The following is a 27288-nucleotide window of genomic DNA, read 5'->3' on the forward strand; positions in this document are numbered from 1 at the left end:
GGGCCAGTGGAGATGAACCTGCCTCAGCAGGTTGGTTAGAACCTGGAAGCTGCTTATGGGATGCAGAGGACATGGGGCCTTTGGTCTCTGGTCACCACATAGAGAGGAGTCTGAAGGGCCTGGCATGAGTGAGAGGGAGCAGTTGGAGGTGACTCTGGGCTTTTGAGTCTGCCTGCCCGGGAGGAGCGGGAGGTTGTTGACAGAACTGGGGAAGCCAGGGCAAGTTCAGGAAGGATGAGGAGTCTGGTTTGGAACCCACTGAGCCTGACGCATTGGGCTGAGCAGAGACAGCTCCAACTTTGGAAACCCAGGCTCAGAGCTCAGTGGAGAGGCCTGACCTTGGGGATTTTACAAGCACTCTTTTCTATCCCCTCCAGACTGGGGATGCCCAGGGAATGGGGACTGTGGTGCATTCTTCCTTGGTCTTCCTGCTGGCACTCAGAGTTGGGCCTGGGGGGCTATCTAGGAAGGCGGTAACTGGCAACCCCCACCCCTTACCATGTCCCCTCCTTCCTCCCCTTTTTCCCTCAGCCCTTTGAGGCCTGGGAACCAAAGGACCGGCCTCCTCCCCTGCAGTCCTACACATCCATGGTCCTTGCTTGGACCAACCCCACCAGCACTTGGGTTATCTCAGTGTGTGTCTCTCCCCAGGTCATTCATTTTATTCAACAGATATCTCTTGAGCACCCACTATGCCAGGACTTGTGCTGGGCCTTAAGGACACAGTCATCCTCAGAGAGCTTACATTCTAGTGAGGGAGACAGACAATAACCAAGGCATTAGAGAAACTCATATCAGCTAATGATCATGCTATGAGGAAGAATAGGCTGAGTTGTGGAGACAGAGGGGACAGGGCTGCCACGAGATATGGGAACATAATTTTAGATCGGGTCATCCAGGAAGGCCTTTAGGAAGAGGTCTCTTGAGCTGTGAATGACAAAAATAAGGAAAGATGTAGGGAAGAGCATTATAGTTGGAAGGACCAGTGCAAAGGCCCTGAGGCAGGGGTGGGAGGTACACCTGAGGCAGGTGTTTCTGTGGGAGAAACGGCAAGAAGTCTTGTCAGCCTGGAGTGGAGTGAATGAGGGGGAAAGGCAAAGATGGGACTCAAGAGGTGGGAAGGGTCCAGGTGGTGTAGGGCCTTGTAGAGCTTCCATATTGATTTGAATGAGATGAGAGGCCCTTGGAGGGTTTGAGGCAGGAGAAGGACATGCTCTGGTTGACGTTTATAAAGAGCCATTTGGCTGAGGGGGTGAGTGCTGAGATCACTCAGGGCCACTTCTCTCCCTTCCCTTCTAGAATCTCGATGCCCTGTAGCACCCAGACTCCTCTGCACGTCTGGACGCAGGTTCTAGGGTAATTTCCAGTGGTGCTGCCTTTATTTACTGCCTCATAATGATAAAGTTTCTGGGAGAGATTTGGGGAGACCCCAAGGGAGTGGCTACTGTGGAAGTAACACCTTGTTTGCCTCTTGGGGGTCTCTCTGTCCTCAGCCTGGTGCAGGGGTGCCTCTGTGTCATGGGCTCTGTGAAGAGGGTGGCTCCTGACCAGGGCCCTCACTGACACCTAGAAAGAAATCTCAGGTCTGGAGAAACTGAGTGATGAGAGATGGAAGGGACACGGTAGGACAAGTGACCCAGCAGGTGACCTTTGTCCTCTGCTGTCCCCTCAAATCCTGCTGGAGGCCCTGGCTGTCCAACCAGGGTGGGGGGTGGCCTCTTTCTGGGTTGAGCCTGTGGAATCCGGCGGCCTCCTGGGGTTGACCCTGGGACTGGACACTCAGCAGCTTGGGAAGGGACTGAGTCAGATCCGGAGAGCAGCACAGGGCGGCCCGGCTGAGGTCACGGTCTGGTGGCTGGAGGTGGCTTCCCAACCCGAGTCCTCCACCCCCAGCTGGTGTTTGTCCAGAGGGCCCTCCAACGTGTGCCAAGCTCCTTCCCAGCCTCAGGGTTAACCCTCCTGGGACACAAGATGCTCAGAGCCAAGAGGAGGCCATGGCTGGGCTCCAATCTCTGCCTCACCGTGGGTTGAAATTGACAGAGGCACGACCCTGCGCTAAGAAGCCCCTAGACTGAGCGGATACCAAAACCCACTTAAAGAACACAAAGATGGAGATTCCCAAGGAAGCGCTCCAACTGGATCAAGACAAGTGGAGTATGGTAAAGGGTTAGGGAGAGAAGCACTGTGTGCTCGGAGCCTAGGCAAGCACCATCCTGATGTGAGGGTGACAATGCCCGGTGCCCACATGGGTCAGCTCACTCCTGGTTCCTTCATCCAGAAGCTTAGCCTCTGACACCCTCATACCCACAGTGCACTGGGCAGGGAGTTGTGCAAGGGTGAGGGAGCAGGGCGGCAGGCTGGCTGGGGAAGGGAGATTCCTGTCTCCCTCTGACTCCCCGAGGCCTGCCCTCCTGCAGCCTGGCCTGTGTGTGCAGCAAGCGCCCTCCTCCGCTGTTGTCGGCTGTCAGGCCGTCTGTTTGAGCTTGTTTGGCCTGAGGGTTCTCACCCTTGCGCCTCCTCCCCCTCACCTTCCTGCCCAAGAACAGCGGCCAGAGGCCTGAGGCAGCAGGAAAGCCAGGGGCTAGAGCTGGGCCAGGGCGCGACTGAGTCTCCAAGACACTCTGTCAAGTGTCCCTGGACAGAGCCTCTCACTGGGAGGTTTCCAGCCTGATTTGGGCATCAGTTAGCCCCCAGCAGGTGAGGCAGGACTTAGCCCCAGACTTGGAGACATAGCAAGGTGGAATCTAGATTTAAGACCCTGAAAATCGGGAGAGTCCTGAGGACAGATGTGGATGAGTGGTTTTATAACAGTCCCGGCCACCTCCATGTGGCACTGCCTGCCTTGGGAGGGAGTGAGCTGCCCATCAGGGAGGCATTCAAGTAGAGGCTACAAAAGTTAATCATCGTCTCACTGAATGTTCACTGAGCACTTCCTGTAGGTGGCCCAATCCAGGGAGGAAGTGGGGAGGTGGGGGTTGAATCACATGGTAGTTTAAAGTCCCTTCCAGCTCAGAGATCTGAGACAGTGTCAATCTGGGCAGGCTTCTCAGAGGAGGCAGCAGACAAAAAAGAAATGGCTTCTAAGAGGGGCTGGCCTGAGGCTCTGGAGCCTGCGCAAGCCTGAGGCAAGCTGCTGCTAGACACTAGTCTCCGCCCCAGGGGGTGTAGGGGCTTAGGTCCTGGGGGTGCAGGGCGGGGAAGGGGAGCCAGACATCTTCTTAGAAAGTGGCAGGCAGGTGAGCGGGGCTCCCCAGTGATAATTAAGGAACAAAGGTGCCGAGGAGCAGGGAGCCTGCGCAGGCCTCTGGGGCAGGCGGGCTAATGGCAGCCTGGAGGAGAGGTAATAACAAGCGGAGAACCGAGCAGACAGCCCGGCGTCGCTACGCCCACAAACCGCCCCCTCGCCCTCCTGCGCCAGAACAATAACTGAGCACCCAGCTGGGGGTGAAAACATATGGATAATACACAGGCTAGCGAGCTGTTCTGGGCTGTTCTGGGCAGGCGCTGCAATGAGGTGGCTCCGGGGATGTGGCTCTGCAGGAAGAGAGGGCCTGGGGGAGGCAGAGGGTGGCTGGCGAGGTCAGGATGGGGGCAGGTATGGGAGTAGAGATGGTGGACATTGGCCTGGGGTGGGTGCCTGGGAGGAGATGCTCAAAGGGAGCCCTGTCCTCTGCAGCTGTGTTCTGGTGATGCTTCTATCCAGATGCTGGAGGTGGCCACTGACGCAAGAGTGCTGGGCTCAGAGACAGGAAACCTGGGCTCTGGTTCTGCTTTGGATAGTGCTGTGACCCTAGGCACTGTTCTGGGATCCTGGGCTTCCTCACCTGTTGAAATGGAAGCAATATGTACCACGCATGGTGGTAGAACAGTTCAGTGGGCTGGTGTGCCAGAAACCCCTGGCTCGTGCAGACCTTCGATGTAGATATCCCCAGACTGGATGGATATCAGACTCTCACCTGGAGCCACACATCAGGTTAGTCCTCTGCCCAAGTCTGTGTGAACAAAATTCACTCACAGAGCCTCACACAGTATTTGGACCTCCCTGATTCTTCCCCTCTCCCCCGACACCTGTGTGTCACACCTGTGGCAGCAGAATCCCTGAACTCTCCTTTTAATACACTCCAACAGGGGCATCCCCAAATAAAGGCCCACAAAGCCACCTCAACACTAAGCCACTCTGCAGTGTGCATTCCTGCTCACCGTACAGAGCACTCATGGATAACCAGTGTTAACTAGTAGAGACTCATGGTTGCCCAAGTGTGCGTGCACACCCACGCCTACTCCTGCACTTGCCTGAAACTTTGGAAACAGGGCTGACAGACTGTCTAGGTCAGCCCCTGATTTAAGGCTAGACACCATTCAACACTCTCACAACAGACGGTTGTCTAGTCATGGGAGATTTCTGCTCACACACACATCACATACATGTGTTCACATGCACACACACCCGCTGGTGCATTTGGCTAGTGCAGTAATTGGTCTCCTTCCTCCACATCACTCCTTCTTCCAATCTGGTCCAGCATAGTGCTGTTCGATTCATCTTCCCAAGACTCAGCTTTCTCATGTCTCCCCATTGCTAAGACACCCTACCTGGCTCCCCATTGCCCTCTAAGATAAAGTCCAAGTGCTTTCACGCTACCATCCTCCCTCTTGTTCTTTAGTGACTTCCCCGACTTCATAGGGCCCCAGTAACCTCAGAGGACATCAGAACTGTCCTCCGATCTAGTCCGTGAATCCCCTTCATAAGCTGTTGTCAAGCCTTCCTTTGAGGCTCCAGTCATGAAAACTCACTACCTTCAGAGCTAGCCCACTTCATTTCATTACAGACAAGCTGTGGTTATTTGCCTTAATCTAGTGAAGGCAATCCAGCCTGATTCAACTTCTGCTGCCTCCTGGAAATCTTCTGTAACCTCTTGCTCTGTGGCTTTCCCTCAATTATTCGCTGCTTTCATGCTGGCTATTGTTCCATGCTTTCTCTTCTTTGCCAGGAGACTCTGAGCCTCTTGGGGACAGGGTGCTTGAAATATCACAGCTGCTCAGTAATTGGGCAACCGCCCACATGCACATACATGTGCAGCTCAGCATGTGCCCAACGTGTGTGCAGGCCTGTCTCCCGGCATTCTGGGTACACACAGCACAGAAACTGCAGGTTCTAACACATGTGGGCATCAGAGATCATTTCCCACTGGCCTGAGACTCCAGATTCCCCAGTTCCATTCCATCTCCTGCCAGGGGAGTTGGCACAGTGGAAAGAGGGATCAAAGATCTCTTCTCTGCTCTCCTGGAGCCCCCAGATGGCCACAGCACCAATTAGATTTAAATTTTTTTTCTTTTCCATTATAGTTTATTATAGGATATTGAGTATAGTTTCCTGTGCTATACAGTAGGACCTTGCTGTTTATCTATTTTATACATAGTAGTTTGTATCTGCTAATCCTAAACTCCTAATTTATCCCTCCCCGCTCCCTTTCCCCTTTGGTAACCGTAAGTTTGTTTTCTATATATGTGAGTCTCTTTCTATTTTGTAAATAAGTTCATTTGTGTCATATTTTGGATTTTACATATAAGTGCTATCATATGGTATTTGTCTTTTTCTTTCTTACTTCATTTAGTATGATAATATCTAGGTCCATCTATGTTGCTGCAAATGGAATTATTTCATTCCTTTTTATGGCTGAGTAGTATTCCATTGTGTATATATACCACATTGTCTTTATCTGTTCATCTGCCGACGGACGTTTAGATTATTTCTATGCATTGGCTGTTATAAATAGTGCGCCTATGAACATTTGGATGCATTATTTTTTGGAATTAGAATTTTCTCAGATATATGCCCAGGAGTGGGATGGATCACATGGTAAGTCTTTTTTTAGTTTTTTAAGGAATCTTCATACTGTTTTCCATAGTGAATACACCAATTTACATTCCCACCAACAGTATAGGAGGGTTCCTTTTTCTCCATACCCTCTCCAGCATTTGTTATTTGTAGACCATTCAACTATGGCCATTGTGACTGGTGTGAGGACAGTACCAACTAGTTTTGTGGTGTAATTGCAGCCATGTTCCCACTCTCTGACCCCCTCCCTGTGCTTTTTTCCCACAGCATGCATCCCCTTCTACAGGCCATATCACTTGCTTATTTCTTTTAACTACTTTCTGTTTCCCTTTTCTGGAAAGTGAGCTCTTTAAGGGCAGGAATTTGGGACTGTTCTTTTCATTTCTGTATCCCCAGTGCCTAGACTAGCACACCTGGCACCTGGGACACAGAAGTCATCATCTGTTGAATGAATGAAGGTAATAGATTTCTTTTCCATCACCACCTCTGGACAGTGAGTTCTCGGGGAAAGAGTCCATGCCTGGGTCTGTCTGCTCGGTACCCAGTGCAGTGTGGGATGCAAGAGGAGCTCAAGTCCATGTCTGTTGGCTGAATGAGCAGGATCATCAGCAGAGTGTCTGTCCATCCCTGACATATCCGGAGCCACCTGCTGGCACAGCAGGGGCAGGATGTGCGAGAGGACAAAGGCTGAGAGGAGGAAATCTGGTCCCCTCTCTGGCGGGTCTGCACACACCCAGCCCCCTGCCAGCCTTGCTGGCTGACCATGCTGCAGTCTCGGGATGTGGACATGGGGGTAGGGGTCCTGGCAGGCTCCTCAGGGGTTCCCGGGGAAGCAGGAGGAGCACCTGGCCATGGCTCAGAAGTCCTGGAGATAGGGTGGATATTCTGGGCTTTGTGCTCTTCTTATGGATCATGGGGTCTGCCCCTTTGTCACTTTCTAATGGGACACCTTTGGGCCTCACTCAGTCTCTCTGCCCTCAGTTTTTCCAGCTGAAAAATAATAATAGTACTCCCTCATAAGCTGAGCCACTAGTATAGAGTAAGCACTGAAATGTTATCTGTCATTGTTGTGAGAATGCTGATGACAATTATCATGATCATGACAAAAATAAATAGGGTGAAACAAAGGACCCAGCCTTTCACTTGCTAGTTCTGGGGCTTGTCTCAGACTCCTCTTCTGGCCTTTGGGTTGAAGAAAGCAGATCCCAGGCAGCTGCGCCTTAGGGGAGCTAAAGGCTGGATGGGGACTCAGGGACCCAGAGATGCAATGGCTGGGCCAGGGGGAGGCAAGGCCCACGGAGGCCAGGCTCTCGGGTCCACAGGAGGAAGGGGAACTGAGGCGAGACGGAGCCACTCTAGTTCCCTTGCTGCTTTGCATTGTGGACCAGCAGAGGTGGGGTGGGCAGGGCACAGAGGATGGCAGCATTGGAAAGTTCTTCCACGGGGCCCGCTACCATACTGGGGACTTGTGATGTGTCCTCGGAGCTGTGGGCTCCGTGGGCTCTGGGCAGAGAACGTCCTTGTCCTGGAAGTCCCAGGGAGAGTGAGAGAGCACCCTGGGCAAAGAGTCAGAAGACCCAAACTCCCATCCAGGCTCTGTCTCTCACTCCCCATGGGGCAAGTCCCTCCCTCTCTCTGAGCCTCAGTTTCTTCCTCTGTCAAATGGGAAGATTGGACTGGATGGTCTCTAATGCCTCCCTGATGGACAAGCTGTGGTTCTCCAGGGAAAGTGAGGGGAAGCACTTCAGTAGGTGCTCCATCAATGTTGGGGCTCCAACATGTTGGAAGGCATCCTCTGAGGAGAGAAAGCAGGGCTACCCTCATCTCCCACCTACCCCCACAACTTCTGCCAACAGGGGAGCCAAAGACTATGATGAGGGTATCAATAGACCTCCTCGATTGGCCCTTGCCTCTTCCCAGCCTCCACCCTACCCCTCACACTGGCTGCCTCCTGGCATCCTGTCTCCCCCTTTCCCTCCCTCATCCATAGCTACAGGGCAGCTGCAGGGGGGTGGGGGACAATAGGGCTTTCCAGCAACCTGCCCACAGACAGGCCCTGGCTCTCTGCGTCCTACTCAGGTGGTTTAGACCTGGGCACAGACCAAGCAGTCTCATCTAGGTGTCCCTAGAACGTTGTTTCTGCAGGGTCCAGACTTGAGACATATCAAAGCATCCATGATCCCAGCACTGAGGGCCAGAACTGAGCTCTGGTCCCCTTTCCATCAAGGCCCCTGCCTCCTCCCGGAGCCCCCACTCATCCCTGCCCGCAAGAAGGTCCTGATCCAGGGGGAGGCAGCCTACAAGCCTCACATGATGGTGTAAGAACTACCTTAACAGATGCCTTCCAGACAGAGTGGGGCATCTGCAAAGGCACCCATCTGCCTGCTGGTACCAGGGGAGGGCACGTGCAGGCTGAGACTAAAAGTATGGCATTTGCCCATCAGACAATGGCAAGGGAAGAGAGATCATCTCAGGCCCGGGGCACACGCAGTGTGTTCTGGGAACCCCTCTGTCCAGGGCTGCAGGAAGTCATCCAGCGGATGGGACTGGAAGAGCAAGCAGAAGCCAGGCCATGGAGGCCTCTGTGGATCACGTGGAGGAGTCCAGCAGAAAATGGGTAGCAATGAAACTGACCACCCCTAAAATGTACAGGGCCCAGGACAAGAGTACTAACGGAGGCCCACAAATCGAGATACCAAACTGCTAAATAAAATATGTTCTTCTTGCCTTCCTTGATAATAAGCCTTCATAGTAATAAAACTTAAATTTGTATAGAGCCATGGGTTTTATATGGCTGAATAGTAACATGACTAAAATATTCTAATATAACAATTAATATTAAAAGGCAAAATACAAAGTATAGTTAATGGACATCAAAGCACTAAATTAGAATTATTGAAGTGAATCTAATGTTTAGTTTAAGATTTTGTAAATTTAATTAAAAATATGAGATTATTTTATAAAATACAATGCTTTGTAATTCCAAGATTCATTGCCCATCAAATTGCCAATATAAAGATTCACTATCAAATTTCATGTATGGTACATCTAGACCTCCATTTATACAAATCGAGTTGTATGAATTATTTAGTACCGTAAAATGTTTCTCACCTGCAATGCGCATCTATTTTGAAAGCTATGCTAATTTGTGTGTACTTCAGGAACTCAAAGAGAAGCAAGAGCATGGGTGCTTGGAAATTTTATTATTTAAGAATCCAGGGGAAGAGTATAGCTCAGTGGTCAAGTATGTGCTTAGTATGCATGAAGTCCTGGGTTCAGTAAATAAATAAATACTAAATAAAACCTTAGTTACCTCCCCCCACCAAAAAAGACTCCATGGCATTATTCTTGAATGTTTTTTTAAAGTAACCTATTGCATGTTTGCTATCTGGAAGGAAGGATTTAAAAAGTATACCCATTCATTTTTTATTTGACCCACCCACTTTGCACAATGTTCTTTGGTGTCACTGACTGAGGCGGACTCTGACAGAATACAGACACCGCTGCTTTTTGTTTCAAGAACTTAGAGCGAGAGGGTCCTAATGTGGTCAGTTGTTAATCACAAGAGCAGATGTGGAGAGTTATCGGCTGGCCGTGCCGCACTCAGTACTAGATCCAAGGCACTTGAACAAATGTAGCACCCGTGCTGTATTTACGCTTTGATGTGTCTGGAGCAGGGGGCCTTCTTGCTGGCTCCAAGGGCAGTCCCGCATTGAAGGCTGTTGAGCAGGGAAGTGATATAGTTAGAGTCTCACGTTAGCAAGACTACTGTGGATTAGAGGGAAATGAGGAGTCTCGGGGACTCTCAGAGGGAGCCGTTGAAGCAATATCTGGATGAGAAACAGCCTGGACAGAGAAGTGGGTATGGGTAGAGAATGGTGAAGAGACATTAAGAGAGAGATTTAGGAAACAAAGATTTTTTTCTCCTTTTCTCCATGGTCTCTAGAACCTTCTTTCCAAGGTGGGGTACAGGGACACCGACAAATAATTATGCAGCTAAAGTAAGAGAAATTCAGAATCAAGGGCAAAAGGTGACTACAATGGAAGCAGCCCTGGGCCATCTGATGTACTCCAGCAGTTAGCAAGTGACGAACCGAGAGGCCAAGGCTAGCAGACCCTCCCCACAGAGGGCAGTGCCTGTAAGTGCAAAGAGAAGGCTCACAGTTAGACTTCAGGGAGGACTGCTCGGGATGGGTGCTAGGTGGAGCACAGGCTGGGGCCAGGGAGGAGCATCCAGCCCCAGAAGCCATCTCCAGGCAGGGCCTGCTTGGTTGGGGCCGAGTGCCTGGAGGCATCAGGCTGGTCAAGATGACCTCACAGGGAACCATTCCAACTCCAGGCTCTCTGCCCTGATCCCAAGGGCTAGAACTCCGCCCGCGTCCTCCACACTCTGCCATGTCTCCACCTGGCAGCCCTCGCAGATAGTTATCTCTGCTCCCCGCAGCCCGCGCCTCCACCCGCCCGCCTGTCCGTCTGCCAACAGCCCCACTCCTGGCCTTTCATCTCGTGCCACAGCAGCCGGGCTGATGCTACAACCCCCGCCCCCCGGGCTGTCCAGCTCCACAGCTTCCTCCGGGCTTGGGGCCCACAGGGCCGGAGACCTGGGTTTCCCCAGGGCTTTAGCTTCTTGCTTCAGACTCTGCCCAGGGGGGCCTGGGGGACCCGCTCCTCCCCACCTTGCAAACATGGGCACACACCTGAGACAGACCCCACTGTCCTTTCCTCCCCGGGCAACCTCCCCTCCACCAGTCCTCACCCCCTGGACCCCTCCTGTCCCCAGAGCCCTTCTCCTGCCCTGTCCTCTCTGACTTGAAGGCCTGGGCAGCCAGGAGGAGGCTGTAAGACCGTGGGAGAAGGCCTGACGATGGGAGGAACAGATGTTAGCCGCCATTTTCTTCACCCAAATTTCCTTCTTTGCCTGAGTTTGGCGGAGGCAGGCACAGTGCTGAGGCAGGGAGATGGATGAGCTGACCAGTGGCCAGTCAGGCTGATCAGCTCCTCAGGTGGGTGGGTTGCCACCACAGGCATCAGCTCCTTTCCAGCCCCAAGCCCACGCCCAGGGCCTTGGGAGAAAGTGTTGAGTGAGGCCGACTGGCACAGGTGGGACAAGGTAAGTCCTCTGTGATACTAGTGAGCAGCAGCAGCCTGCCAGGAGGCTGGGAGGGAAGCAGACGATGCTTTGATGGGGGCAGGTAGGCTGAAGTAATAGCTCCCAGTTGACCTCTAGGGCTTGCTGTGGACCGAGGTCAGGATGAGCCTGAAAAGGCTGGGATACAGCCTCCTCCTCTGGCTGGGGTGAGTTGAGGCCAAGACATATCTTGGCCATTCCCCTGCCTCCAGCAGAAAAGAACAGAAGCGACATCCAGCAGAGGGAAGGCAGAGGTTTATCCACAAGCCCCCGCCCCTACTCAGCCTTGAGCACCCTCTGGGGACAGACCGGTGGGCCTGGCCTGAGCTCTGTGGGCCACAGTCACTCAGGAGCCAGGCCAGGAATGTGTGGGTGCCTCCTGCACAGGCTGGGGGGTCCCTGAGGTCATACATTGGGTCTTCTACCTTCCCATCTGCTCCACCATAGTGTGGAGGGCACTGCCCACTGTCACTTACATCCAGGCGACATTCCTGAAGACCTGGTTCCCCTCTGCCTCATTACCTAGGGCCTCCTGCATTCTGAGAGCTGTACAGGAAACAGCAGGGTGTGGGGAGCTCTGTCATCACCCATGACTGTTTGCTGGTCAAGAGGCGTTGAGTGGATAGTGAGAAAAAGGGATGCTGGGAGCTCCTTAAAGCCACCTGGAAGCAGCCTGGCTCACGCAGAGATTCGAGGAATGGGCAGGATTTGGGGAGGACAGCATTCCCTGCAGCAGGGGAGAGGATGGGCAAGAACCATTGTCATCGGGCCGCTCAGAAGATGAGGGCGAGCAGCGTGCTGACTGCCAGAGCTCATGACCCACACTCTGGTGAAAAGGGGTAGGAAGAAGGTGTCTGCATAGAATGGGGCAGAGGAATTACCCCTGGGATGGGAGGACCTGGAAGGAGGGGGTGAAGGGAGATCCTTATTATATTGTTGAATTTCTAATGCTGTTGTGGAATTTTTAAAAATATAATAAATGGTGAAATGGGAATAAAGTGTTGGGTTTAGTTAATAGAAATGTTTGATTCTTGGCTGGGACAAAGTTACCCCGGTAATAGGTTGTTAACAACAGGGGAAACTGAGTGTATGGCAACTTTCTGTTTTATCTTTGCAACTTTACTATACATCTAAAATTATTCTCTGGGGGAGGGTATAGCTCAGTGGTAGAGTGTGTACCTTGCATGCATGAGGTCCCGGGTTCAATCCCCAGTACCTCTACTAAGCAAATAAATAAACCTAATTGCCTGACCCCCTCAAAAAAAAAATTCTTGAAAAAGAACAAATTAGAGTGTGTGCTTAGCATGCACGGGGTCCTGGATTCAATCCCCAGTACCTCCATTTAAAAACAAAAACAAAAAATATAAAATAATCATAGAATTATTCTCAAACAAAAAAGAAATAGGTGTTAAAAATATAATAAAGACCAAAAAGAAAGACAAATACCTTACTCAGACAAAGAGCTGACACTAAGAAAGTCCATCTGGTCATTCTGCCACACCAGCGGCCGACATGGGCCTGACTGGGAGGCTGGGGGTGGGGGCTGGCGAACGAACTGTAGGAGGGGACTGGGGGTATTTCACGGAGCACTCTCGTTGGGGAGGCTCTGAGCGTTTGATCAGTGGGCATCAGGAAGTCTTGTCTTGATGAGTCAAAGAACTCCCGGATTAATGGCAAACCAGACAGATAACCAGGCAGTCCAGCATGGTGTGATGGGTTATGGTGGCAAAATGCGGGAGCTATGGAGCATGAAACCCACACTAGGAGGCAGGTAGTATCTCATGCCTGAAAGGTAAGCGGGAGACAGACGGACAGAGGGGAGGAGAGCTTCCTAAACAGGAGACCTGCATGCAGCTCCTTCTGGCACGGGCGAGGGGTGGACGGGGATGGCAGTTCAGGGTCACAGCCAGAATGTGGAGTCCAGTATGGAGTCCAGACTCCTTACTCATTGTGTCCCTGGGCAAGTCACTTAAACTCTTGGGGCCTCAGTTTCCTCATCCATAAAATGGAGATTATCATTCTATCTGCCCTGCCTGCCTCCCGCAGTTGTTGTAAGCGTCACATAGGACACTCACTGTGGAAAGGCCCGGCATGGAGCACAATCACTCTGGAAAAATGAACACTGAATCCACAGTGAGTGGAAGGGTAGGCTCCCCCTCTCCACCCAGTCCCAAAATCAGTTCTAGCCACGCTCAGCCTTGGATGCTGACCTTGGAGGGGCTCCCCCTCTGTCCCTGGCAGGACCCTCCCCAAGAGCCAGTGTCCCCCCCACCACTGCTGAGGGCAGGTGCCAGGCCCTTCCTGGGCCCCCAGGAGATAGCCAGAGTCCTCCACGGTGGGCGGGGGCGGGCATCGGGGGCCTGGGAGAGCGGGCTGCCAGGGCTGGGAAGATGCTGAGGGGAGATGGAGGTATCTGTGAGGGCCCAAGCCCAGGGGGGAAAAAATTCTTGCTGGAGCTGTATAATTAAAATCCTATTAAGCGGCGCCTGGCAGTCTCCCATCAACCCCCACCGAGGCTCCACGCTGAACCCTCACAGCAGCTGCGGCACCCTGCTCTCTGGGCACCGGCTCGGGCTGGCTCTGCTTGGGGAGAGCTGGGGGCCAGGATGCGGCTGGCCTTGGGCAGAGCCAGGGTGGGCCAGGATGGGCACCGGGGAGGGGGAGTGCGGTCAGGGCTCCGGGCCAGGCCTGCCTCTGGGCCCCTGCATCCTTTCCATCCTTCCTGCTGCCCTGTGAGGACTCAGCGACCTCCCTCCACCCCTCAGCCCCTCTGCCCGGGACTGAGGCGCCACCTTCCTGGCTCCCCACCCTCTCCCCTCCTCTTCTCTCCTGGGCTCTCTGCTGTCCTTTGGGCAGCTCCTTGGAGCCCTCACTGTCCTCCCTCAGCTCCCATCCTCCTCAACTCCAGGTTCTCATCCCCCTGCACTCTCCCCTCTTCCTAAGCCTTCCCCACTCTGAGGCAATATCCCTTTCTGCTGCCCTCCTTGGTTCCAGGCTCCTTTCCCCCTGCCCCCTCCACCAGGCAGTCTGCTGAGACTTCCTACCCAGATTCTATTCACCCTTTTCTCTGTGCCCCAGCCCTTCAGTATTCACTTTGTCTACACTCTGCTGTCTTTCCCTGGAGCTATATGCTGAGTACATTGATGTCTTACCTCCCCCATCAGATTGATCACTGTCTCCCCCGTCACTCTGAAGGGCTCTCTGCGAGCAGAATGCAAAGCCTGTGAATCGGATAAGCTCGGGGATTGATTGTTCTCCCCTCACAAGGGGCTCCATCCAGACAGCCATGGTGCTGTCAAAAAGACAGAGTGCTGGGCAAGAAAAGAGGAGCTCGGACCTAGGGGTTCCCTACACATCCACTCTGGGTGGCCTAGAGAAGCTCCATAAGCAGGGCCAGCGCAATGGGGTGGGGGTATGGGATGTAGAGGCTCACTGGGCCTGGCCTCATCCCCTGAAGAACGCATCCCAGTATCTTTCTGGACCCACACCCGCAGTTTCAGAACCTACCCCTTAGCTTTCCCCCTTGGGCCACCAATGGGGGTGAAGGCTCTAATCCCTTGAGAAGGAGCGGGAGCCTGCAGTAACTCAGTCCCCCAGCCCTCCCCCAGGGGCCAGCCATCAGTGACCAAGGTGGGTAAGAATGGCATGAGTGGAGGCAGGCCACCTGGAATGCCAGCTGCTGGAGGTGGGCTGGCCCTGTGTGCCCCTCTCCCCGTTTCCTGGACTCCCTCCTGGACCACAGGGCCGGGAACATTCTGAGTGGTCCCCTGTCACCACACTAGGCTGATCTCAGCAGGCTTCCTCTGATTCTCCAAGACCTCTAGGGCAGCGGATTTCACCTTCAGAACCCCTCTCAGATCCCAAAGGAATGTCAGGACGATGATGCCCTTTCACCTTTTCCAACTAGATTCTGCGTCTTTCATAGGCAGTTCTCTGGCTCATTGTAACTGGAAAACTGAACTACTTAGGGGAAAGATGAAACCAGAAATCGAAGCAAAGGCAGCTCAACAGAAAAACAGACATTGTTAGATACTCCTGCAGAGTTATGCAAATAGGTATGCAAACGAATGAAAGAAGGATGGGGTAGTTTGTGGGACCAAAGGAGTTTCTGAACATAGATTTTAATGTAATGTTCAAACTGGAAGGGTCATTGGAGATGGTCTGCTGAAACAGGCCCAGGGATCTAGTGAAGGTTGACATCAGGACCAGGGCCAGAGCTCTGTCTACCAGACCAAATGGAAGAAGCTAGGCCTTCTAGGGGGAAGTCTCCAAACTCCCGCAGGGTGGGGACAGCCAAGAGAGTTATGACAGCCCAGAACACATGAGACTCGGCCTCTGCCATATTTACACCTGAGCCAGCGAACCAGTCCCAGAGAAACCGGTCCCTGCCTTGAAGGTCTTATATTCTAGAAGGGTGGTGGGCAGTAATATAAGACACAGAAGCCATGTTCCAGGGAAAACTTGAGCTTCTGCTGATGAGGGCTGAGGAGGGAGAGGATTTCCCCAGGGGAGGGGACACAGACTCTGGAACTGAGAATATTGGCTGAGAGCGGGCCCATGCCAGACCCCACCCTTGATTTACCCTCAACAAGTCTGCTTAACTCTGCCTCCCAAATTGTCCTTCTATACAGGATTTGACAACATGGAATCTTTTACCTCTGTAAAGGCCACTGTTCAGGTCCTAGCCCTTCATTTGAAAACAGAAGGGACTGAGCTCAGAGAAGCTATGACACCCCCACTGAGGCACACAGAGCCAGGAGCCCTGACCTCTCTCCTCCCCAAGTCACTGCATCCAGCCCTCACCACTAACAAGGAGTCACCAAGCCAAAGGACCCTGAAGAGACACATCCTGGGCTGGAAAGTCCTGTCAGGGAGACGGGTGAGGACACACGGGAGGAGGGGAGCCAGGTTCTTCGATTCTGGTTCCTTCTGCTTCCGGATTATGCCTCTTCCCACAGCTGCCCCACGAGACCTCAGCTGAGACCCTTGCAGCTGCAGGTGCAAAGGCTCAGCAAGGGGCAGCCACACACCTGGTCCAAAGCTGCAGTGACATCACTGCCAGTTTTCCCAGACGTGGGATCTTCCCATGATGACAGACAAAGCCCGTGCGCCTTTCACTGCACGATGAGGACAGTGGGGGGGGGGGGACGCCTGTGGAGTGGGTGCCAGAGGCATCCCCCCACCCTCACCCCAGAGAATAACCCAGGGTACCAGACAGAGCAGAGTGCCGCCTCCTATGTTAGGCACTTATCTCAGAGGCCCTTATCCCCAAAAGGACAAAGTTCTCCCTGAAATCTGTCCTCCATCTCTCTTGCTGCAGTTTAAACCCCTGAGCATTCATGGAGTCATTAGCACTGAAAAACTCAGCTACTGAGCAGATATGTGTTTATCTTCTGCCATAGGCCCACCATGCTGGCTGTCCAAAGGAGCCATGAAAGAAATGTACCATGAATCCCAGCACTGGAGAAGGTGACAGCTTTGTGAGCAATGCTTTTTCCCCTTACGGCCCCCATACTTCTCATCCACTCCCCACTCCTGGCCTTCACTTTTCCCTCAGGAGCCCTGCTCTCATTTACTGTATCCTCCATGGTCTGCTCCTCTCTCCACACTGTGCAGTTCCAGTTAGACAAATCACTCCCCTCTCTGGACCTCAGTCTCCCTGTCTGTCAAAAGGATGGCCTTGCCCTCCTCTGTTGGGGGGAGTCTCAAAGATCTCGCAGCCCACTAGGCCTCAGTTGGCTGAGTCAAACAGGCTCAAGGAGCTGGCCGCACTCCCAGACCATGGAGGGAGCCTCTGCCTTCCCCAGGAGGGCTGAAATGCAGGCTTCCTCTCTCATCCCTGAGGGCAGGGCCATCCCAGCTGACAGCATCAGCGCAGTGCCCTCCGAAGTCCTGCCAGTGTCAGCACCCTCCCCGATCCCACCCCACCTCATCCCACCCAGCCCCACCCAGCCCAGCTCCATTCAGGGTGACAGCATCGCCAACCTCTTCCCATAGTGGGGGGTGGGGGGGCCTCTGGCAAGCTGATGAGCAGGAAGGTGGGGGGGTCCCTCCACTCCCCAGGTCCTATTACCTAAAGTGCCACCGCCCTGACTCTATAATAATTGGAGGGCTCATTTGCATTTTGCATCTGTGAGCTTTCAGAGAGGCTCCCTGCCCACCTCATCCCAGGGGCTCCACAGCTGTCAGCTCAAACCCACAGCTGGCTTCGTGGGAAGGAGAGAAGGGCTAGGGAAAGGCAGGAAGTGGGAGCTAGAATGGGCACTGGGCCCTGGGCTTCTCCAAGGAAGGGGAGTCTTGGCCCTGTCCCCAGATCTTGTGCCAGTCCTGACTCAGGGGCTAGGGTGGGGATAGAGGGGGGTGACGTCCTCCACCTCCTTAGTCTCAGTTTCCTCATCTGTAAACTGGGGCTAATGACACTTAACAAGCGAGGGGGGTGGGGGGCATGTAATTAGCTCCTGCTGGCTCTGGGCTTTGAAGTGGGATGGAGGAGGGGGCCGGCTGGGCGGGGTGCATGCAGGACAGAGCTGGAGGCCTGAGTGCACTGGTCTGCAGGGTGGGGGAAAGTGCAAATCCCAGGGCCCTTCTCCCATCTGGGGGAAATCAAAAAGCTGAGATCACACACCCAAGGGAGGCCCTTGAGGGCATGGGGTAGAGAGCAGATCAGAGAGGCCTCAGTGTGCACCAAGAATGCCCCAGTCACCTAAGAAATGTGGGTGGCCCATCACCCGCTAAAGGTGAGGAGAGGGGACACAGGATCCAGACCAGGGCCTCTCACACTGTGCTTCTTTGATTTCATGAGCCACGGTGGCCTGGCACATCCCAGGCACAGAAGGCATGTGCCCACAGGCAAAGGCAATGGCCCTGAGCGCACGGGCTCATGGGAAACTCACGAGGAGGTGAGAGGGTAGGGATGGTGGGAGGGAAGGAGGTTATGGGGACTGAGCCCAGGGAGGTGAGGACAGGAGGGAGGGAGCCACCACCTCCCACGCCCTCAGCCTTTCCGCTCGCCCCACGACGTCAGGGCTGAGTCACTGGGAGAGGCCGCTGTCCAGCAGGGGTGGGAGGACCCTGGGGACCAAGTCTGGACACTATCCCAGGCCAGGCAGTGCTTGGGGCACCTTTGGCCGGGTTGGCGCACACCAAGGATGCAGGCTCCAGCCAACCATCCACAGTCCAGCCACCCACGCCTGGTGGGCAGAGCCTTGACTGGGCCTGGGAGGCCCCAAAGGACCATCTGGGAGGATCAAGAAGTCATCTCGGGCATCCCCCTGCTCTGGACACATCAGTAATGAAACCGTCCAAGATTCACCAAAATACATTGCGAAGTCCTTCTTGATGTCAAACCATGAGTCTTCTTGCTACAAGCTACACCCATTGCACCTTCATCAGGGGCAAAGACCAGGTAGTCACTGTTCTTCCTGGGACTCCTCTCTGCCCCACTGTGCTTTCTCTCTCCAGCTCCTTTTATGTTTCCAACAGGTGGTGCCTGGAAGTAGGTGGGTTTAACCAATGGATGGAGCATGTGTGCTCCCCCTTTCTACTGTGCAAAGCCTCAGACCCGAGGATTAACAACCCAATGATTTGTTTGGTGGAGCCTTAGAGCCACAAAATACAAGTACTATTTTGGTCTCCTGAATAGAAAGAAGAACTGTTCATTTGTTCCACAAATGTTATTGATACCCACTAGGTACTGGGCATAGTTCTAGGCATGGGGCTACAGCAGGGAGGGAGACAGGCAGGGGCCCTGCCCTGGAAGGCCCAGCTCGAGCCTAATCAAGAGTGCGGTGAGAGGGCCAGAGCCCGTCAGAGGGATGTGGGGGCTGTTTCTAGAAGAGTCCTCAGAGGGGAAGGAGGATTTGGGCTGTCCAGGGAAACTCTGGGTAGAGACTCCACCCACCATAAATCCTGGAGACCCATAAATCCCAGAGGCTCCCTCAGACTGGGACACCGCTTTCCCGCTGGCACCCGTGGCCCTGCCTGAGCCTGGGACTTGCCGGCTAGGACATCTGGAAGAACTGATGTGGTGGGTCACTCACTCATCATCTTGGGGAGGGTGGCAGGTGAGATTTATGGGATGCTGGCTGTGCGGCTTTATAAACCTCCTTGAAATGGAGGATTTTTCTGTTTTCTGTGTTGACGGTCCTCAGATGTCCAAGCAAGAAGAAGCTTTCCCAGGTACCTGGGAGCCTGCCCAGAAGCTGAGACTTGGGGATCTGACCTTCAAAGCACTTTCAAAATGGAGTCCCTGAGAAAGTGGAAGCACCTTGTCCCTGGAGGACTGAGGGGTCCAGGCCTGGGCTGTCCTCTTGTGCTCTCAAGGTCAACTGAGAGAAGAGCCAGGAAATCCTGACCTGCTGGGGACTCCTGGGATCCCCCCACCTGAATGGTCACCTCCACCCACCTCGGCAGCTTGCCTTCCTGGCCCGCTGGCTCTGCATAGCTCTGTCACTATTTCTCTCTTCTCTGTAGCTCTGTGACCTCCTGGGTTCCTCTGAACTGTAGGGAGAAGAAAATCCTGGGAAGGATATTATTAGCTCAACTGAATTAAGTCCAATCAAAATTGGGACATGGAAATGTGGATGGTAGACTAGACAAAATATTGCATCGATGCAAATTAATGAAACTGATAGCTGTAGTATGGTTAAGGAAGAGACTACCCCTATTCTTAGGAAACACATGCTGAAATATTTAGAGATAAAGGGCCACAATGTATTAACTTACCCTCCAATTGTTCAGGGAAAAATACATACAGTTATAGAGAGAAATAAAGAATGATAAAGCAAATCGGATCAAATATTAACAATAGGTTGATCTGAGTGAAATGTATAAGGGCACGCTCTTTGTACTAGTTTTACTTGTGAAACTTTTTCTAAATTTGAAATTATTTCCAATGACAGAGCTAAAAAGAATGGCTCTCCGGGCTCTAGCTCTCCCTTATCCCCGCATCCTCCCATAGACCCTGGGGAGGGGGGGGTCAGGTTCCCTGTGTTTCATGTACTCATTCCTAGAACGTAAAAGACACTCAGGAGTAAATATGGCTGATATGCTAGCTGTGCTCCTGTCTTTCTGTTTTTGCATCTGTGCCAACATCTGCATTCATTCATTCATTCATTCACTTACGAGTAAGCACCCCTCATCACTCAGCGCACATCCTCTTGGTTTCCTTAGACATACTGCGGAGACAAGAGGACCCGCTTAACAGAGCCCATCTTGGTGGGTCCTTGTGATTCTGAGTAGGTCTCGGGCCTATACCTTGATGCCCCTGACCTGGACGTTGACCTCCTTGGGGCTGTCACTGTCCTCCGGGCCTCTCTGTGGGATGAGGGATGGGCAGTACTGGATGGAGTTGTTTAGAGCCTGGGCCCTGCCCATGGGGCCTTGGTGGCTCCTTCCTGCCTGCCTCCCTCAATCTGCTGCCTTCTCCCCTCCTCCCTTGGAGGGTATAGATGCTCCCAGACTCAAGGGAATGATTGGCCCTGGTGGGTACTGCCCAGCTGTGGGCCAAGGGTCCAGCCCAGAAGGGCCTACTGCCTCTTTCCCACCTTCTAGTTATCCCTGGGCCTGGCCATGGCACCCTCCATCCTTGGGCTCCTGAAGTGACATCACTGGGCAACCACACTCCCCACACACATCCCACAGCACCACCTCACCATCTCACCATCTCTACTCCCTCACATCAAAGGCCCAGGCAGCAGCGTCCCCCTCCTCCCGGCCCCGGGGGTAATCAGAGCCGGGGTGTGTAAGTGCTAGGCCTTCCAAATAAATAAATAAATACTGGAGCACGCTGGGCCTCCCGCCCCTCACTGCTGCCCAGCGCCCTGGGCTGGGACCCAGGCACAGGGCCAGCCCCTGACGAGGTCTTGGGGACCGCCTGGAGCCGGAGGTGTGTGTGAAGAGTTTCGTGTGGGCTGAGGCCCGGCTTATCCTCAGCAGCATCAAAAGGACTGTGTGTCGTGGGGGGTGTGGGGGGCGGGTGGAGAAGCTGCGTGGGGAGGGAGGGTCCCTCAGCAGATGCCCCCCAGGGGCCCCCCCTCTCTCACCACCCCACCCATCCTACCTCACGCACAAGCCACCCCTTCTTCAACATCATTGACTCCAAAGCCAGCCTGCCTCTTCTAGCAAGCAAAGGTTGCATCCCTCAACAAGAAGAGGAAGAAAACACAAGTGGTTTTAAATGTTATCAGAAAGGAACCCCTTACAGGCCAGGGTCCTGCTGGTTCCCATAGCAGGGGGCAGTGGGTGGGCTGCATCGAGCATCTGAGGCCTGGAGAAGGAGGAGGAGGAGGAAGCAGCAGCTATAGGGTGCTAAAGGCTGAAAGGAGGGGGAGCCCCTGTACCCCGGGCCAAGGAAGTGGCTTTCCATCCCGGTGGGCCGGTGGACATGCCAGGAGGGAGGCACGGGTGCTGGACTCTCAGTCTGTCACTCCTGGCTTGTCAGCTGTGTGATTTTGGGCCAGTCACTTAGCATCTCTGAGTCTCAATTTTTTTTTTTTTTGAGTCTTAATTTTATCACCTGTAAAATGGCCTCTCCCACAGGGGAGCAGAAAGGATCACTGAAGATGACCCAGAGGAGGAGCTATAAACTGTAAAGTGCAGTCACCCTCTGAGATTTGTCTCCACTGCTAAAAGGGAAGCACCTTGATCAGGGGGTGGGGGATCCCTGTGTGTGTTTGACTTCCCCCCAGGGCCTGGCACAGAGTAGGCACCAAAAACATGTCTGAATAGTTGAGTTTTTACAAAATGAATAAACAATTTCTAGACTTGACTTCTTCAGCTCCTTTTAAGGTTTTGGTCACGTTCCCATCTTTTCAGCTCAGGAGCCTTTGGAGAGTCTGATAAAAGCAGTGAACCCTCCCCCCATACAAAAATCCATGCACATTTGAATACAATTTCTGGGATTCACACCCCAGGCCCTGGCTTGAGGTGGGGAGGGTGACTCCTCCACTGTCAACAGTGACCTGTGAAGCAGGTCTTCATATCAGAGCTGTATGCAGGTGACCTCTGAGCCACCAACAGCCCTGCACCTGCAGGCATTATTGTTCCCTTTTATAGATAAAGAAACCGAGGCCCAGAGACACAGAGTGACTTGGAGGAATCAACAGCCAGGATGTATGGATAAACAACAAGTTTATACTGTATAGCACAGGGAACTATATTCAATATCTTTTAACCTATAATGAAAAACAATATGAAAATGAATATATGTGTGTATACGTAGGAATGAACTATTATGCTATTACACCAGAAATTGACATAATATTGTAAACTGACTATATTTCAATAAAAAACAAACAAACAAAAACCCAGCAAGGATGTACTGGAGCCAGGATTTATTCAGCATCTCTGACTCCAAAAGGCTTTAAGGCCTGGACTCTTCCTAGGTTTTGCTCCCTGAAAGTGAAGTTTCTGTCTCTGCCTTTTGAGCCCCTAACTGGGGCCGAACAGAAGACAGCACAACTCTTTTCTGGAGGGGATGGCGAGTGGGTGGCCCACGGGCTGGGGCAGACAGAGGCAGACTGACAAATAAAGAGGGTAAATTGGAATGTGAGAACATTCTCTTAAGCTCCGGCACCAAATATGGGACAGGAGGCAGAGAGCAGAGGGCAGGGCACAGGGGTGGGCAGTTTGGGAAAGGAAAGGAGCACAGGGAAGCTCTGAGAACACAGAGAGGATGCCCCTCTGGAAAAGCTCCTAGGGTAGGGTGGGCACAGGTGAGACACCCTGAGTGGGTGGGAGAAGGCTGGTGTCGGGGAGCTTGTCAATACGAGCGACTACTCATTCGGTGACCACGTACGTGTGAAGGGCTCACTACGTGGCTGGTGCTGTGCTAAGCGATGTAAGCACTTTGGCTTCATTCCCCAACTCTCTGAAGTAAGAAAGAATTCTTGCTGGCCCTAATTTCTGGATAAAGAAAACAAGGCACTTGCCCAAAGCCACCCAGCTAGGAAGTGGTAGCACTAAGCACAGAGTAGGTGTGCAATAAATATTTGTGGAATAAGTGGATGGATGGTAAGATGGATGGATGGATGGACGGAAGGATGGATGAGTAAACATAGGTCTGTCTGATCCCCAAATGCGGCTCTTAACTTCTCCCTAATCCTGGGAGGCAGTAAGGAGGAGGTGACCAAAAGAAGAGGCACCCTGGCTGTTTTCTTTACCCTATCTCACTCTGAATAAAATCCAGAGTCACTCCCCCGGTCCACAAGGCCCTGTGTGATCTGATTCCAGACTCATCTCCAGCCACCCTCCCCTCCATTCACTCCGCTCCAGCCACAGTGGGCTCTCTGCTCTTCTCTCCACATGCCGAGCTCTCCCCAACTCAGGGCCCGGCACTCACTGTTCCCTCTGCCCAAGATGTCTTCCCTCAGCAGTCCACTCGGTCTCTTTCTTCTCAGAAGTCACCTCCTCAAAGAGGCCTGCTGATCTCCAGATCTAAACTATCACCTGGTCACTCCTTATCCCTTTACCCATTTAAATTTTTCTCCTAAACAGGAGAGGTCTCCTAGCCAACAAACATCTTATCTGTCTTGTGTCTGTTTCCCTCAACCCCAGGCAGGAATATAAACTCTGTGAAAACAGGGGCTTTGTTTTGTTTACAGCTGTATCCTCAGCACCTAAGCTGGTACCTCATGCAGTCAACATCAATAAATATTTGCCGAATAAGTAAATGAATGGCTCTGATCAGCCCTGATGAGAAGGGCGGGACCTGCTCATGGGCACTGCTGGGCTAAATCCATTGTCCCTCCTCCAAAAAGCCCCCCTGAGTGTATCCATTTTTCAGCAAAAAACCAAAACCCCATGTTGAGATCTTCTGGCTGCATCTGATGGGACACGGTGCCTCCCGTCTGCCCTCTGGCTTCCCACCCTGGTCTCCCCTCCTTGTTATCTTTCCAGGTGAAAGGAAGGGGGAGAAGGCTGGGTGCTGGGGTGTCCGCCTGGCCAGCCTACAGCGAAGTGCCCCAGCCAGGAGGCGGGAGGCGGTGCCCTGGGCTTAAGGCATGAATGGGGCGGGAAGTGGATGAAAGACAGCCAGCGCTCCTGCCTAACGTACAAAGGGGACCAGAGCAGGTGTGAGGGAGGCCTGGGGCCGGCTGAGAGGAGAAACTGGATCTGGAGCTGGAGATCAGTTTCACTTGCAGCGATGCAGATTTCCATTAGTTTTCTGTGGCTGTCACTCATGCCTTGGGGACAAAGCTCAGGCTGGAGGTGAAGGAGAGGCAGCAGCCCAGGGGTGGGGGCTCTTTTCTCCCCAAGTCAGTCTCCCACAGCGTCTCCACTTCCCCGGAGGCAGGTGCACAAGGCCAACGGGAGCTTAGGGAAGATGGGCAACACTGTCGTTTTATAGAGGGGACCAAAGAAGCCTCCAGGGTGCAGTGACTCACCCAGGTCACATAGCCAGTAGCCCAGCCGGGACCTGAATCCAGGAGTCCTGGCTCTGAGGTCACCTCTTGGGAACTGATTTATATATACAACCTGTTCTGTCTCCTGCGGGCCCAACCATGTGAGTGGGGCTGGGAAATCTCCATGGGGCGGCTAAGGCTGGGCTGGGTCTGGATGGCACATGGAGGGGGCCGGCCTAGTGCGAGGGCCAGACAGGGTGTTCCCCAGACAGGGGTGCCACAGGCAGACAAGTTGGGCAGGCAGGGCTGGGCTTACCCGAGCAGAGGCCCCAGCTCCAAAGAGCACTATCCCGTAGAGGGGATACCTTTCTCTGGCAGAACTGCCCAAGGCCATCCTGAACCCCACCCTTGCAACAGCTGCACTGCCCCAGGCTATGGAGGGGCCTAGGAAGAGGCCAGGGGAGGTCTGGGTTGGGGCAGGGAGAGAGAGGGAGGAGGAGGAGGACAAAGCCAGCCTGTGTGGCACCTGGGACATTCCCGGTCTCTGTCTTGTCCCTCCCTGATCCTGCTCTTGGACGGGTGGGAACAATGCCTCCATTGATGTCCATACCCCCAGGGATAACATCTCTGCGTCCCCTGGGACAGGAGCCAAGCAGGTGAGCCTGGTGGGGGCTGGGAGCCTGCACTACAGCAAGAGAGACAGGACCGCAAGGATGGGGCAAGTGGTCCAGGGGGCAGAAGTTTCCCTTGGAGACTCACTCCTTCTGGGGCCAGAACACAGGGAGATGGTGGTGGCCACAGCAGGAGGGACTGGGGTCAGACTTCTGGGTAGGGCAGGGGACTCACTTCCCAGTTTGGATGGAGCCCTTCTCTGCTCTGCAAGGGAGCACAGGAGTATCAAGGATCCGGCCCCTGATCACAGGATCTGCTGGTGTGGGATGAAGACTAACCTTTCGTTTAGGAGAGATGCAACAGAGGAAGAGGGTGGAGGAAGGAGACTGGCCCCAACCTTGGTTTTATCCAGAAAGTAACAAGTCACCCTTGAAATGTCTTTTCATGTCAGAAACAGAAATGGCTCATCGGCTTGCTGGGGAACTACTGGATTTCCAATCAACAAGACTCCAAATAAAATAAGAAGCTGCCATTTGCTATCATTTTAAGAATAAAGTCAATACGGTGGACCCCCCTCTATGGAGCACCCATCTGAGCTGGACGGTCCTGGGCTGGGAGGAAGGACTCCTGCTGGGCCACGAGGGGAAAGGGCAGCCTGGGAGCTGGCCCGGCCCCACTCTGTCTGGGTGACCCAGCATGAGGGTCACCTTCCCTGGGCTCACTAACTCAGCTTGGAAGTGGGGCCAGAAGCCACAGCGGCCCGACTTCAGGAGGTTCAGGGGGTTTGTTTACGGCTGCCTCCCCGACAGGAGTACGAGGCCCTGCATCCCAGAGTCCCGGCCTAGAACAGTGCCTAGCACACGCTAAGCTTAGGAGCTCAGGAACTGCTGAATTAATTACGAACAGGGTATGGGTGAAAGTTTTTTAAATTAGGGGTTCTGTCAACATGATTAACAATCCAACAACAAGAAGGAAGGCTCGGGTCCTGCCCTCGAGAAGACTGCAGGTCAGTGAGCACCAGGATGACAAGAAGGCAGTTCAGGGAAGAGTGGAGCCTCCCAGGTGAGGCCCCAGGGACGGCATTAAGGATGGGGAGGCACTGAGATGTCCTCAAAGGATGAGAAAGTTTTGACAAACAGGGCTGGGAAGATAGAAGGTCCTCAAAGCAGAAGGCTGAGGATTCATTCACCCACTGACTCATTCAGATGGTTGGTTGACCTTTGCTGAGCCCCTACTGAGCACTGGGGATACAAACATGAAAAGATGTGGCCCTGCCCTCAAGGAAACCATCACAGCAATTCAACCACTGCCTCGGTTGGGGGCACCAGCCAGAGTCTTCATCAAGGAGGCAGTTTCTCAGTCTAGACCGGAAGTAGTCGTTATTTCCAAGCGAGTTGGCTAGCTAGGGGAGAGGAGGGCACTGATGCTGGAGAAAAGCCCTCTGTAAAAGGGAGCGAGAGCCTGGGGCCCACCTGCAGAGGGCAGGTAGTGGAGTTTGGTTGTTACTCTGCAGGTAATGGGGAGCCATGGAAGAAAGGCAAGTCCACGCTTTCAACAAGATCCTTTAGAAACAGCCTTGGCTGCAGCAAAGGGGCCACACTAGAGGTAGGGAGGCTGGGAGGGGAGGGATATGAAGTCCACATGGGTGTGGTGGGGTCAGGTCAAGCAGGGAGGAGGGACGAGCTGGAGGTGGCAGGGAAGGAGACAGGAGAGATGGGTAAAGCAACTGGCTTGAGGGAGAAGACCACAAACTCCAGGATCTCAGAGGGCAGAACTGAGGTGGAAGGCCTCACAGCGCTCCAAGCAGGAAGGACAGCTTGGAGGGGACTTAAGGGAGCCCCCACCCAGTGCAGGACTCCTTCCCTCAACAGCTGCCCACAGAACTTCAGTCATTAGCCTGTCCTGTGGTGGAACAGCTCCAGCAGCTGTGGAGGGGGCATCTGTGGGTCCTGTTTAAATACAAAGTGGGTCGATGGAGGGATAGATGAATGGGTGCAGAACACACATGCATTGAGGCAGAGGGTTAAAAGATCAGGTCTCTGGATCCCCTACACCTAGCTTCATAGCTCCAGCCCTAATCCTCTTCCTTAAGCCCTGATCTTTCCTATCCTCTCCTCCAGGAAGCCTGCACTTACTTCCCCACCCATGGAGCTTTACCCTCCATCTCCCCTGTTTCCCCAGCTCAGACCAGTTGGGTTAGATGTCTCTCTAGGTCTGTAGCCTAGGAACTGCAGGGGCAGGGACACAGCTGGGGTTCACATCCCCTGGTGTCCACAGGAACCTGTCTCCAGGGGAACCCCAGATAGGAATGGCGGCAGGGAAATAAAGCAGACCTGCTCCTCCCTGGCCTCCACCGCAGGCATCAGCGC

General features: G+C 53.5%; 2 long non-coding RNA genes across 2 annotated transcripts in view; one reads left to right on the forward strand and one right to left on the reverse strand.

Moving 5' to 3' along the window:
• Window positions 1–8741: 8741 nt before the first annotated feature.
• Window positions 8742–27288, reverse strand: part of LOC140686121 (uncharacterized) — a 31280-nt gene continuing 12733 nt past the window's right edge. Inside the window, exon 3 of the long non-coding RNA XR_012059649.1 lies at window positions 8742–9555. This is a non-coding gene — a long non-coding RNA (uncharacterized lncRNA). The remainder of the gene's footprint in view (window positions 9556–27288) is intronic.
• LOC140686122 (uncharacterized) lies at window positions 12511–16848 on the forward strand. The gene is made up of 4 exons (XR_012059650.1): window positions 12511–12756; window positions 14890–15019; window positions 15596–15843; window positions 16367–16848. It is a non-coding gene; the product is annotated as an uncharacterized lncRNA (long non-coding RNA).

This window comes from Vicugna pacos, chromosome 16, assembly GCF_048564905.1.
Source record: "Vicugna pacos chromosome 16, VicPac4, whole genome shotgun sequence".
NCBI classification, from domain to species: Eukaryota; Metazoa; Chordata; class Mammalia; order Artiodactyla; family Camelidae; genus Vicugna; species Vicugna pacos.